Consider the following 14,809-nt stretch of genomic DNA (forward strand, 5'->3'; position numbering starts at 1 on the left):
TCCTCCCCAGGCGGCCTATCCCCAGGCGCGTTCTCCCAGTCTTCACTGGGATCTCCAGACTCTAGCCTCCTGGTGGCCAAAGAGTAGCTCTTAAGATCAGTAGCCATGCTGATCTTGGTTGACTCAGATTATTAATAGCGAGAGAGCACCCTACAAAAATATTCAGTGAACCCCACTTGAAAAAGTCTGGCAGCTCCTCAAAGGGTGAGACAGAGTTGCCACGTGACCCAGCAATTCCTTTCCTAGGGATATATTCAAAGGAAACGAAACCGTGCAGAACTGTACATGGATACTGTCACCTTTAATGGTAAATTAGCCAGTTATTTCACCAGCAAAGGGAGACTTACTTAGGGATAGCAGAGGAATTGCAACTCAGGATATGTGAGCAGTGGTGGACCACAGGCAAATCCAGAGAACGAAGTGGGGGACCTTGCTACTCTAGGGAGAAGAGGGAGTGGGAATCAGTTCAGTTCAGTTCAGTGGCTCAGTCGTGTCCGACTCTTTGCGACCCCATGAATCGCAGCACTCCAGGCCTCCCTGTCCATCACCAACTCCCAGAGTTCACCCAAACTGACGTCCATCAAGTCGGTGATGCCATCCAGCCATCTCATCCTCTGTCGTCCCCTTCTCCTCCTGCCCCTAATCCCTCCCAGCATCAGGGTCTTTTCCAATGTGTCAGTTCTTCACATGAGATGGCCAAACTATTGGAGTTTCAGCTTCAGCATCAGTCCTTCCAATGACTGGTTGGATCTCCTTGCAGTCCAAGCGACTCTCAAGAGTCTTCTCCAACACCACAGTTCAAAAGCATCAATTCTTCGGCATTCAGCTTTCTTCACAGTCCAACAGCATTGGACCTTGCTTCTATCACCAGTCACATCCACAACTGGGTATTGTTTTTGGTTTGGTTCCATCCCTTCATTCTTTCTGGAGCTAGCTGGGAATAGAGGCTATGATAACCAGAGTCCATTAGAGGAGCTGGAGATCCAAAGTAAGGAGGTTTTGGGGGGAGGGGGTTGGGCCTCTGTGGTCTCTGATTGGCTGGGCTATGGGAAGTGGAGAGAAGCTTCCTTTCTCCTGCTGAATGTGAAGGAGGGATGCCTTCCTGTTGGGGGAAAAGGGGAAGGTAGGTCTTTTTCTGTTTGTACTACCAATGAAAATAAATACGCCATTCAATTTTGCTTAATTTTAGAACTGCAGTCTTCCAATTTAATCTTAAGAAAAACGAATTTGGGGAGATCAAGTTTCCCATAATGGCCGTTGTAATTACAGATTACTTTGTTTGACCCATTTAGTTTAAAAAATGGTTATGTGGGGAGGTCCCTAGATTTTAAACATGAAACCAGCTGGAGTCCCCAAAGGAGGGCTGCCCTCAGAGCATTTAAATGACTGGATCCCATTTCCCTAAGTTCTCCTGAAAACCCCAGGAAGTTGCCAGAGCCCTAGCCTAGATTTCAAAAGGAATAAAACCGAACTCTTAGATCACAGTTACCTCAGTCTCCCAAAGAGAACCTTGCTACGTGCTCTCCAGAAAACAACTGAGTACTTAGCAAGGATGAAACCACCATACCCGTGAAAAGGTTAGGGTTAGGGATAAAGTTGAGGGCTCAAAACGCAAAATGAGAAGAGCTCAGAATTCGAGAGGAGACTCATCAAATCAGAAGCTGGTGGTGATGCACAGAAGCGGCAAGCACAGGGAGCCTGGTTCAGCACCTCAGTTGATTTCACCTCTTGGGGTTCACCTCCAGATCCCACTTCTGACACCACATATATCGACTTCAGTAATACAAATAGCCAGTTATTTCATCAGCAACAGTTGAGACTGTTCAGAAATAGAGAGAAGTTGCGATTGAAGATGGGTGAGCCACAGTGGGCCACAGGCACATGCATAGAGCAGGAAGAGGGGGCTTGCTGCTATAGGGGACGGGGTGGTGGGGTGGACTGTGATAGCCAGAGTCCATCGGGGGGCTGGGGCCCAAAGCATGGAGGCTCCCTATAGGTGGGGGCACTGCGGCCGCAGCTGCAGTCAGGATGAAGCAGAGATCTTCTGCTTTCTACCGGATAGTAAACAGAGATGCTGTCCCATCAGAGGTGAAGGGGGCGTCTCTTACTGTTCGGGGTGATTGATAGCGCACAGAGGGCTTGAGAGTCTCCCTGCAGGCCTGTCCCAGCTCTAACTTTAGCTGAAGTTGCTTTAATTAATTCCACAATATTCAGAGCAGCAAAATTCATAATTCCCCAAAAGGAAGCAACTGAATGTCCAACAGATGAATGCATGCAAAAGCTGGTCTATCCACGCGATGGAAAATTGTTCCACCATAAAGAGGAATGAGATTGTGATACATGCGTCAACATGGGTTATCGTCCATTTTGCTTGAAAATGTTATGCTAGGAAAGAAGCCGGTCATACAAGACCATAGATTATATTACCCCCCTACATGAAATATCCAGAGTCCAGAATAGGCAAAGCATGGGCGAGAACAGTGGTCGCCACAGGCTGGGAAGGGAATGCTGAGTGGCTGCTCAAGGGTACTGGGTCTCTTCTTTCTTTCCTACTTGTTTGTTTATTTATTTGGCTGTACCAGGTCTCAACTGAGGCAACGTAGAATCTTTCGCTGTGGCCTGTGGGATTCTCAGTTGCAGACTCCTAGCTGCAGCTCTGTGGATCGAGGTCTCAGACCAGGGACTGAGCCTGAGCCCTCTTCACTGGGAGCGTGGAGTCGTGGCCGCAGGACCACCAGGGAGGACCCTGGGTTTCTCTTCAAGGCCGTGAAAATGTTCTGAAATTGACCATGGCGATGGTTGCATCTATCTGTGAGTATACTTAAAACTACTGACCTGTTCACTCTAAATGCAGGAATTATGTGGTGTATGAACTATATCTCAATAAAGCTGTTATTAATATACATATCTGTATTTTCCCAGCTCCCTCTTTGCAGCCCCTCCCAGCATGCACAGGGTCTGATTATAATGTGGAGCCTCAGCTCCTGACTACTAGCTGCCAACAGTCCAAGGACCAACAGACGTGCCAGGACACACTGGCCCCCGGAAGCGTGCTGTCAAGCCTTCCTGGGCCTGGCTGCTGCCCTCTGCCTGCCCCTGGACCACTCCCTGCCCCAGGCCAGGGCCCCATCCACTGGGGGTTGCCAGGGTGGCCTGGGCAGCCAGCTTCACTGTGGCCATCCTCAAGGGTGTGTGTGGGATGTGTGCCAGTGAATGGACGTGGGGCTGGAGAGGAAGACCATGGCTGGACTGTGATCTCCATCCTGAGGGGGTAGGGAGTTATGCTGAGGTTGGCATCACCTGGCTGCATTTTAGGGGACCAGGACGTGAGGTCTCCGTGGCACTGCCCTGCCAAGACTGATGTGCTGCATCTACTTCGCCCAGGGATGTGATGCTGGGCCCATAAGCAGGAAGTGCCCAGAGCAGGCCAGTTCCCGCCGACACTGTCTATCCAGCAAGTAACCCACAGGCCTGGCTCCCTCCTTTCCTGCCCCCAGGGCCTGGAACCATCCTTCAAGCCCCTCTTTTCTGAGCCCAGGGCTGTTACTCACATTCCAGATGCATCTTGGTGCTGTCAGGATCATTTCCTGGATCTGGGTATTTCCCCCAAACTGCACCAAACTCCTCCTGAGGCTGAGTAGGGCCACCTCCACCTCCCCAGTGTGCAGAGGCCCAGTGTGGAGATGAACCCGGGGGTCAAGCATGCAGCCCCAGGCTCAGAACCAGTTGGGGTGGTAGGAATAAGGCTGGAGGGGTGGGAATGGGGTGAGGCGGGGTGGGAATGGGGTGAGGCGGGGTGGGGAAGGCACACTGTGCCAGTAGCTGGGGCCGTGGAGTTCTGGCTACAGGGCAAGAAGAGTTCCCAACAGCGTTACAAATGGTAACTGTTTTCATCTTTACATCCCCTTAGGTTCTGTGTTCATCTCTGGCTTAGAGAGGAGAAACTGAGGCGGGAAAAGGCTGGGAACCCATTCACCCAGTGCCTTCCTTCCTGCTGGAGCCTGGAGCCTCTCCCCCTGAATCCCTGTACTCTGCAGAGACCTCTGCACCTGTAGCTTTGCATGTGGAGCCTGGCGTCTGGGACTCCCCTCCACCAAGCCCCTGACCTAACTACGATGCGTCACCCTGGATGCAGCCCTCTCAGCCCTTCTACCGCAAGACTTGGAGACTGGCTAGAGGTGGAGGGACAGGGCACCGATGAGGCCCACACACTTCGCGGCTCAGGTGACCAGGTGGCAGGCATGAAAATTAATATAGGGAGCACTCCTTTAAAATGAAGTCAAGGACTTCCTGGCGGTCCAGTGGCTAAGAGTCTAAGAGCACGCCTGCCGATGCAGGAGAAATAGTCCGATTCCTGGTCCAGGAAGACTCCATGTGCAGAAGGGCAGCTAGGCACCGGCGTCACAGCTGCTGAGCCGAGCCGCCGCTCCAGAGCCTGGGCTCTGCAGCAGGAGTGGCCGCTGCAGTGAGAAGCGCACGCACCTCAGGTGGAGAGCGGCCGCCGCTTGCTGCAACTAGAGAAAGGCCCGAGCGGCAACAGGGACCAGCAGAGCCAGAAACAAATAAACAAATAAAAATAAAATATATGAAGTCAGACCCCCAAACAGCTAAAGCAATCCTGAGAAAAAAGACAGAAATCGGACTCCTTGACTCAGACTATACCACAAAACTTCACTCATCAAAACAGTATGTTTCTGGTGCAAAAGCTGAAACATAGGTCAATGGAACAGCATAGATAAGCCAGAAATAAACCCACACACTTGGGATAAATTAATCTACGACAAAGGAGGCAAGAATATACAATAGAGAGAAGAGAGCCTCTTCAGTAAGTGATGCTGGGAAAACAGGACAGCTACATGTAAAACCATACACAAAAATAAATTAGAACACTCTCTAACACCATACACAAAAATAAACTCAAAATGGGTCAAAGACCTAAATGTAAGGTTGGACACTATAAAACTCTTGGAGGAAATCATAGGTAGAATATTTTTCACATAAATCGCATCCTGATCTTTTTTGGTCCACCTTCTAGAGTAATGAAAATATAAACAAAAATAGACAGATGAGACCTAACTGATCTTAAAACTTCCGCACAGAAAAGGAAACCATAAACAAAGCAAAAAGACCACCCACAGAATGGGAGAATATTTTCAAAAGAAGCGACCAACAGGGGTTAATCTTCATAATATAGAAACAGCTCGTGCAGCTCTATGTCAAAGAAACAACAACCCAATCAAAAACTGGGCAGACACTCTAAATAGGCATTCCTCCAAAGAAGACAGATAGATGGTAAAAAAGTACATGAAAAGGTGCTCAGCATCACTATCAGAGAAATGCAAATCAAGATCACAGTGAGGTGTCCCCTTACACCAGTCAGAAGGGCCATCATCATCGACCCATTTTGAGTTTATTTTTGTGAATGGTGTTAGAGAGTGTTTTAATTTATTTTTGTGTGTGGTTTTACATGTAGCTGTCCTGTTTTCCCAGCATCACTTACTGAAGAGGCTCTCTTCTCTCTATTGTATATTCTTGCCTCCTTTGTCGTAGATTAATTTATCCCAAGTGTGTGGGTTTATTTCTGGCTTATCTATCCTGTTCCATTGACCTATGTTTCAGCTTTTGCACCAGAAACATACTGTTTTGATGAGTGAAGTTTTGTGGCATAGTCTGAGTCAAGGAGTCCGACTTCTTGCCTACAAACAAGCGTTGGCGAGGGTGTGGGTGGGAACGTAAACCGGCAGCACCGCTACGGAGAACAGGATGAAGGCTCCTGTAGACACTAAACAGAGAACCACCACATGAGCCCGCAGTGGCACTGCCGGGCACGTATTGGGCGAAACCGCAGTGTGGTCAGTGCGTGCACCCCGGTGCTCGCTGCAGCACCGCTTGCAAGAGCCGGGACATGGGAGCACCTGAACCCATCGGACGGGGAGCAGGTGAAGACGTGTCACATACGCGACGGGATGTTGAGCTCAGCTCAGTGCAGCTCGGCTCAGCCGTGTCCGACTCTGCGACCCCATGAACCGCAGCACGCCAGGCCTCCCTGTCCATCACCAACTCCCGGAGTCCACTCAGACTCGTGTCCATCGAGTCCGTGATGCCATCCAGCCATCTCATCCTCGGTCGTCCCCTTCTCCTCCTGCCCCCAATCCCTCCCAGCATCAGAGTCTTTTCCAATGAGTCAACTCTTCGCATGAGGTGGCCAAAGTACTGGAGTTTCAGCTTCAGCATCAGTCTTTCCAAAGAAATCCCAGGGCTGATCTCCTTCAGGAAGGACTGGTTGGATCTCCTTGCAGTCCAAGGGACTCTCAAGAGTCTTCTCCGACACCACAGTTCAAATGCATCAATTCTTCGGCGCTCAGCCTTCTTCACAGTCCAACTCTCACATCCATACATGACCACAGGAAAAACCACAGCCTTGACTAGACGGACCTTTCTTGGCAATTACTCAGCCATGAAAAGAATGAAGTAACGTCATTTGCAGTGACGTGCGTGGACCGAGACATGATCACACTAAGTGAAGTGAGACAGAGAAAGGCAAATGACATATGACATCGATCATATGTGGGATCTAAAAAAATGGTACAAATGAAGTTAATCACAAAACAGAAACAGAGTCACAGGCGTAGAAAACGAACCTAGGGCTCCCAGGGGAGAGCCGGGGAGGCGTAAACTGGGAGACGGGAGCTGACACACACATGCTGCTTGTTGCCGTTGATCAGCCGCTCAGTCGTGCCCGACTCTCTGCGACCCCAGGGACTGCAGCACGCCAGGCCTCCCTGTCTTCCACTGTCTCCTGGCGCTCACTCAAACTCACGTCCATCGAGTCGGTGATGCCATCCAACCATCTCATCCTCTGTCGTCCCCTTCTCCTCCTGCCCTCAATATTCCCCAGCGTCAGGGTCTTTTCCAATGAGTCAGCTCTTTCATTGGGTGGCCAAAGGACTGGAGCTTCAGCTTCAGCATCAGTCCTTCCAATGAATATTCAGGGTTGATTTCCTTTAGGATTGACTGGTTTGATCTCCTTGCTGTTAAGGGACTCTTAAGAATTTTCTCCAGCACCACAATTTGAAAGCATCAAGTCTTCAGCACTCAGCCTTCTTTATGGTCTAACTTGCACATCTCACGTGACCGCTGGAGAGCCACAGCTTCCACCCTAACTGCTCCTAGCTCTGTTTGTCTGTAACTGAGTTTGCTTTTCTTCCCCCTGACTCTGCGGAGCTACACTTTGCACCGATTCTCCTTTGTGCTAAATACATCCCGTATCTGGTGTTTACCCTTATAATACCCTTCTCCTTGTAGTCACATTTCAGAAAGAAGGCCACCGAACCCCTGAACTGCCAGGCTCAATTTCTGGGTTACTGACTACCGACACCAGTCTATGACTGTCTTTGAGACAATGCAAGAGGAAGATATCAAGACCCTAACACCTTTGTTCCTCATCACTGACTTCTGACTACAAGCCCTCATCTTCTATAAGCCCCTAGACACCTCAGGAACCAGAAATCAAATTGCCAACACCTGTTGGATCATCGAAAAAGCAAGAGAGTTCCAGAAAAACTTCTGCTACGCCAAAGCTTTTGACTGTGTGAATCACAATAAGCTGTGGAAAATTCTGAAGGAGATGGGAATACCAGACCACTTTACCTGCCTCCTGAGAAATCTGTATGCAGGTCAAGAGGCAGCAGTTAGAACCAGACATGGAACAACAGACTGGTTCCAAATTGGGAAAGGAGTACGTCAAGGCTGTTTATTGTCACCCTGCTTACTTAACTTATATGCAGAGTACATCATGCAAAATGCCAGGCTGGAAGAAGCACAAGCTGGAATCAAGATTGCCAGGAGAAATATTAATAACCTCAGATATGCAGATGACACCACCCTTATGGCAGAAAGTGAAGAAGAAATAGAGAGCCTCTTAAAGTGAAAGAAGAGAGTGAAAAAGTTGGCTTAAAACTTAACATTCAGAAAACTAAGATCATGGCATAGATGGGGAAACAATGGAAACAGTGAGAGACTTTATTTTGGGGGCTTCAGAATCACTGCAGATGGTGACTGCAGCCATGAAATTAAAAGATGCTGGCTCCTTGGGAGAAAAGCTATGACCAACTTAGACAGCATATTAAAAAGCAGAGACATTACTTTGCCAACAAAGGCCCATCTAGTCAAAACTATGGTTTTTCCAGTGGTCATGTATGGATGTGAGAGTTGGGTTATAAAGAAAACTGAGCACCAAAGAATAGATGCTTTTGAACTGTGGTGTTGGAGAAGACTCTTGAGAGTCTCTTGGACTGCAAGGGGATCAAACCAGTGAATCCTAAAGGAAATCAGTCTTGAATATTCATTGGAAGGACCGATGCTGAAGCTGAAGCTCCAATCCTTTGGCCACATGACGCGAAGAACTGGCTCATTTGCAAAGACCCTGATGCTGGGAAAGATTGAAGAGGGAAGAGAAGGCGACGACAGAGGAGAGATGGTTGGATGGCATCACTGACTCGATGGACTTGAGTTTGAGTGAGCTCCGGGAGATGGTGAAGGAAAGGAAAGCCTGGCAAGCTGCAGTCCATGGGTTGTCAAAGAGTCGGACACGACTGAGTGACTGAACTGAACTGGTTGACCTCAGGCAGGATGGGAAACTGTCAGGCAATCCTCCTTGAAGATCCCATTGTCACCTTCCCAGTGAGCAGTTCTTTATACCCTGCTGCCCTGATTCCCTCACTCCCTGAGGAGATCCTCTACAACCCCCAGAGGTTATGGAGACTGTCTACCTGGGTGGACTGGATCTGTCAGATAAACCTCTGAGCAATGCTGATTGGGACCTGTTTCGACAGAAGGGTCAGAGATATGCAGGGTGTGCAGGAGCAATGAAGAGAAGTGAAAGGCAAAGGAGAAAAAGAAAGATACATCCATCTGAATGCAGAGTTGCAAAGAATACCAAGGAGAGAAACAAAGCCTCCCCCAGTGATCAATGCAAAGAAATAGAGGAAAACAACAGAATGGGAAAGACTAGATCTCTTCAAGAAAATCAGAGATACCTAGGGAACATTTCATGCAAAGATGGGCACAATAAAGGACAGAAATGGTATGGACCTAACAGAAGCAGAAGATATTAAGAAGAGGTGGCAAGAACACACAGAACTGTGCAAAAAAGGTCTTCACGACCCAGATAACCATGATGGTGTGATCACTCCCCTAGAGCCAGACATCGTGGAGTGCAAAGTCAAGTGGGCCTTAGGAAGCTTTACTACAAACAAAGCTAGTGGAGGTGATGGAATTCCAGTTGAGCTGTTTCAAATCCTCAGATATGATGCTGTGAAAGAGCCTCACTCAATATGCCAGCAAATTTGGAAGACTCAGCAGTGGCCACAGGACTGGAAACGGTCAGTTTTCATTCCAATCCCAAAGAAGGGCAATGCCAAAGAATGTTCAAATTACCTCACAATTACATTCATTTCACATGCTAGCAAGGTCATGCTCAAAATATTTCACACTAGGCTTCTACAGTATGTGAACCAAGAACGTCCAGATGTACAAGCTGGATTTAGAAAGGCAGAGGAACCAGACATAAAATTTCCAACATCCACTGGATCATCAAAAAAGCAAGAGAGTTCCAAAAACACATCTGCTTCATTCATTTCAGGTCAGTTCAGTGGCTCAGTCGTGCCTGACTCTTTGCGACCCCACGGCCTGCAGCACGCCAGGCCTCCCTGTCCATCACCGACACTCGGAGAGCTTGCTCAAACTCATGTCCACTGAGTTGGTGATGCCATCCAACCATCTCATCCTCTGTCGCCCCCCTTCTGCTCCTGCCTTCAATCTTTCCCAGCATCAGGGTCTTTTCCAGTGAGTCAGTTCTCCGCATAAGATGACCAAAGGATTAGAGCTTCAGCTTCAGCATCAGTTCCCCCAGTGAATATTCAGGATTGATTTCCTTTAGGATTGACTGGTTTGATCTCCTTGCAGTCCAAGGGACTCTCAAGAGTCTTCTCCAACATTGCAGTTCAAAGCATCATTTCTTCAGTGCTCACCCTTCTTTATGGTCCAACTCTCACATCCATACATGACTACTGGAAAAACCATAGCTTTGACTAGACAGGCATTTGTCAGCAAAGTGATGTCTCTGCTTTTTAATATGCTTTCTAGGTTGGTCATAGCTTTTCTTCCAAGGAGCAAGTGTCTTTTAATTTCATGGCTGCGGTCACCATCTGCAGTGAATTTGGAGGGGCCCCCCCAAAATAAAGTCTCTCACTGTTTCCATTGTTTCCCCATCTATTTGCCTTGAAGTGATGGGACTGGATGCCATGATCTTAGTTTTCTGAATGCTGAGTTTTAAGCCAACTTTTTACTTTTCTCTTTCACTTTTGTCAAGAGGCTCTTTATTTCATTTTCTGCCATAAGGGTGGTATCATCTGCATATCTGAGGTTATTGATATTTCTCCTGGCAATCTTGATTCCAGCTTGTGCTCATCCAGCCTGGCATTTCACATGATGTACTCTGCATATAAGTTAAATGAGCAGTGACAATATATAGCTTTGACGTACTCCTTTCCCAATTTGGAACCAACCTATTGTTCCATGTCCAGTTCTAACTGTTGCTTCTTGACCTGCATACAGATTTCTCAGGAGGCAGGTAAGGTGGTCTGGTATTTCCATCTCTTGCAGAATTTTCCAGTTTGTTGTGATCTACATAGTCAAAGGCTTTGGCGTAGTCAATAAAGCAGAAATAGACATTTTTTCTGGAACTCTTTTGCTTTTTCGATGATCCAACAGATGTTGGCAATTTGGTCTCTGGGTCATCTGCCTTTTCTAAGTCCAGCTTGAACATCTGGAAGTTCACAGTTCACGGACTGCTTCATTGACCGTGCTAAAGCCTTTGACTGTGTGGATCACAGCAAACTGTAGAGATGAAGAGTTGCGTGGAACTGTCCCCCCTTCATGCACAGCTGCCACCGGGGAGTTTTCTCAGGGTTGATGGAGGGACTTGAAACAGCAGGTCTGTAAACTCAACCGAGAAGGGCTCCTGCTCCCTAGGAAAGGAAGCAGGAACCAGTGGGAATGTGAAAGTCCCAGAGGCCTTGGTGGGGAGCAGCAGGGAGACAGGAGTGTCCCTCGGGTGAGGACATCAGCGGCCTGGGCCTCCAGTCCACTGCCATCCTGGTGTGGGAGGCAAGCGCCCGCTTCCTGCAGACCAGAGGAGGGGGCTTTGGGAGTTGGGTGTGTGTGTGGGACTAGGCTGGGGAGGACTCAGGAGGCTCCAGCCTCAGCCAATCCGACTGTGCTGCCTCTGGCGAGGGTCCCCAGCAAGATCCCAGAGGATCTTTGTCCACGTCCAAGGTCCAGGCCATTGGGGCTGGGAGACCAGGTTGCCCACGTAGGAATGAGCCTGAGGCTCTCTTGGCTGACTTGTCACTCGGACCTCTTCCGTGGGGTGGCGCCCTAGAGACAGCAGGGACGGGGCATCCGCCTCCTGCCGCACTTTGGCCCTGGGAGGGAAGACAGCAGGTGGACAGCGTTTTCTGCAGTGGGAGAAGGCAGGGTCCAGGGTTCACAAAGAAGAGCGGGAAGCCCACGTAGACCTCAACTGAGGTTCTCCGCCCAAGACAGGGCAGGGTCAGCCCTGCCAACAGCCAGGGTGTGGCTTCTTCACAGGACGTTCTCAACACCAAGGCCCAGAGTGGGGCCGAGTCTGAACAAAGTTCATAATCATAGACTTTCACACGACAAAGTGCATTTAGTAATATAAAGCTTACGAAAGTGACGTGTGTTGGAGGAAGCAAATTACCCGACGAGAAGCACAGCTCCACCATCCACGTGCTTGCTCGTGCGACCGCTCAGTCGTGTCTGACTGTTGGTGACCCCGTGGACTGTGGCCAGGCTCCTCTGTCCATGGGCTTTTCCAGGTAAGGATACTGGTAGCCCTTTCCTCCTTCAGGGGATCTCCCCAACTCGGGGGTTGAACCTGCGTCTCCTGTGTCTCTTGCGTGAGCAGGTGGACTCTTTACCACTGTGCCGCCTGGGAAGCCCCTCTGCCATCCACAGGAAAATATAAATATCAAGTATTAAACCCACTCTGCTGGTGTCTTACTGCATTTTAACTTGGTTGAGATAAAAATGTATACGTTTACAGTTATGTCTTTTTCACTTAACAGTATAAGAGAAGCATTTTCTTATGTTGTCATAAACTCTTTGGTTTGAAAGCACCATTTTTAATGGCTGCGTAAGCAGCATGCGGATACACCACGTTTCCTCAGGTACTGCTCTACTTTTTAATGTGTTATCACTTATCCTTCTATTTGGCTGCACCAGGTCTTAGGCGGGGCATGCACGATCTTCCATCTTCATTGTGGCATAAAGGATTTTTAGTTTTGACGTGTGGGTCAGGGGCCTAGTTCCCTGACCAGGGATGGAACCCAGGGCGGTTGCAATGAGAGTGTGGAGTTTTAGCCACTGGACCACGAGGGAAGCCCTTTCCCTATTACTGATCACGTAAAGGGTTCCCACGCTGCCCTGGTGGCTCAGCTGGTAAAGAATCCGCCTGCAATGCAAGAGACCTGGGTTTGATCCCTGGGTTGGGAAGATCCCCTGGAGAAGGGAAAGGCTACCCACTCCAGTATTCTGGCCTGGAGAATTCCATGGACTGTATGGTCCATGGGGTTGCAAAGAGTTGGACATGACTGAGCGACTTTCACTTTTGAGTGGTTTATACTTTTTGCTCAAAGGACATATTAATACATACTTTCAATATTTTGGATTTTTGTTGGGATAGTTTAGAAAAAGTCAATTAATGGACCAAAGTATCAACACTTTTTTAGGCTTCAGATGCTTATTGCTGGACTGCTTTCCAAAGAGCCACACTGCTTTCCTCTCCAGGTAGGCCTGGATGAGATCGCCCTCACCCTCTGTCCTTACTGAGAGGGACGTCCCTGGTGGTCCAGGCCAGGGCTCCTCCTCCTGGCCCGCCCCCCGCAGGAGATGCTGCCTTTGCCCCGAGGGGCCACAGGTGGAGGTGCCTGAGCAGCAAGGCTGCTGGACGCAAGTTTCGCTTCCCTCAGACCCTTGTAAGGCAGGAATGAGAAGAGGCAGCGTTCCTGGAGGGTTGAAACTGGGAATACCGAACGAGACCAGTGAGAGAGAGGGCAGCTTGCTGTCGCTTGCAATGACGTCTGAGTGGGGGAACTCGTCTGTGCTGACTGTCCTGAGCAGGTTGAGTTAGGGTTAGGGTCCTTCCACCTTCCTCCTGGGGCTCCCCCGGCAGCTCAGCAGTGAAGAATCTGTCTGCCAATGCAGGAGATGACGGGTGCATCCCTGGGTGGGGAAAATCCCCTGGAGAAGAAAAATCCCCTTGCAGTATTCTTGCATGGGAAATTCCAGAGACAGAGGAGTCTGGTGGGCTACAGTTCAAGGTCACAAAGAGTTGGACACGACTTAGTGACTAAACAACGACGAGCTTCCTCCTTAGGAAAAGTGACCACACCTCCCAGGCTTCCGTGCAGTGAGCTGTGGTGAGGTGGCTAGCCAGGTGACTAACCACAGGCGGCCGGGATACCCTCCTTCATCCTTTGCGCCCTTGCTGGCTGCGATGTCCTGATGCCTGGGGCGTGAGCAGCCATTTGGAACCATGTGGTGGATCCATGTGCTTTCGGTGACCAACAAGTTACTAACCGGTCCGGTAGCACAGCCTCCAGATGCCACTTATGGGAGAGAGAGGCACACAGGCTTGTTTCAGCCGCTGCTTCGTGAGGTCTCTGTCACACGCATCTTAACACACTTGTCCAGACTCCTCCTCCAGAGCCTCACAGTTCCGTGCTGCCAGTGCCTTCTCTTGCCTTTGCCACCTCAGGGTCCAGTCCCTGCTGCAGCCACAGTCTGCCGTGGGGGCCCCCAAACAGACGCGTGGGCGGGGCCGGGTTGTCCGGGGACCTGAGGAGCTGCCATCCGGGTCTGCTGGGTGGGTTGCCTGGGCTGCACGATGCGGTACTCCAACCTCCTGGCCCCCGCGACACCGAAGTGGGACCTGCTCTCCTCCAGCTGCCCCCGTGCTGCTCAGCATGTCCGCCTGTTTTCTCCCCTGACCCCCTGCCCTGCCGCTGTCAGAGCTTGGACACCCTCCCTCCCTGTTGGGGGCAGTCCACCGTCCCCCGGGACAGTCTCCGTCAGGTGGCCCAGAGCCGCCTCCCGCTGCTGCCCTGACCACGGGTGGGGTACGGCCCCTCTCAGTCCTTCGTTCCTGACCCCCCACCTCCTCCGGCTAGCAAGTGGCCCCAGGACCCCCGGGCTCCCCCTCCCTGGGCTGGGGTGCACACAGCAGGGATTCTGGGTGGAGCAGGCTGTTTTCTTTCTGGGGTCTGTCTCATCTTCCGTCGTCCCGGCCCCAGTTTCTCCTCCAAGGGACGCGACACTAGACGTGGAGGGTGGGAGGCTTGGTGCCCCAGGGGGGCCTGGGGACGGTGCGTCCAGGCGCCAGGAAGAGTGAAGGGAGCAGGGAGCAGGGTTATGGGAGGCGCTCCCCTCCCCCTAAAGGATGCCGATCTAACACTTACGGCCGGGGAACGCGCCTCTGCAGGTGAGCTGAGAGCCTCTGGTGGGTGCCGGAGGCCCCGGAAGGCGTCCCAGGCCCCGGGGGAGAGGGGTGTGCCTTCCGGACGGCAGGCACGGGCCGCTCCCCACGGCGGCACAGGGACCCGAGGGCGAGGAGGGCGGGGAGGAGGGAGGGGTGAGTCCCACGCGGAAGTCAGGCAGGACCGCTGGGCGGTCTCCAAGCCACACTCGGGTTCCCAGCGGCGCTGGGGCTGCCTCACCTCGGGAC

Source organism: Budorcas taxicolor, chromosome 25 (genome assembly GCF_023091745.1).
Source record: "Budorcas taxicolor isolate Tak-1 chromosome 25, Takin1.1, whole genome shotgun sequence".
NCBI lineage: Eukaryota > Metazoa > Chordata > Mammalia > Artiodactyla > Bovidae > Budorcas > Budorcas taxicolor.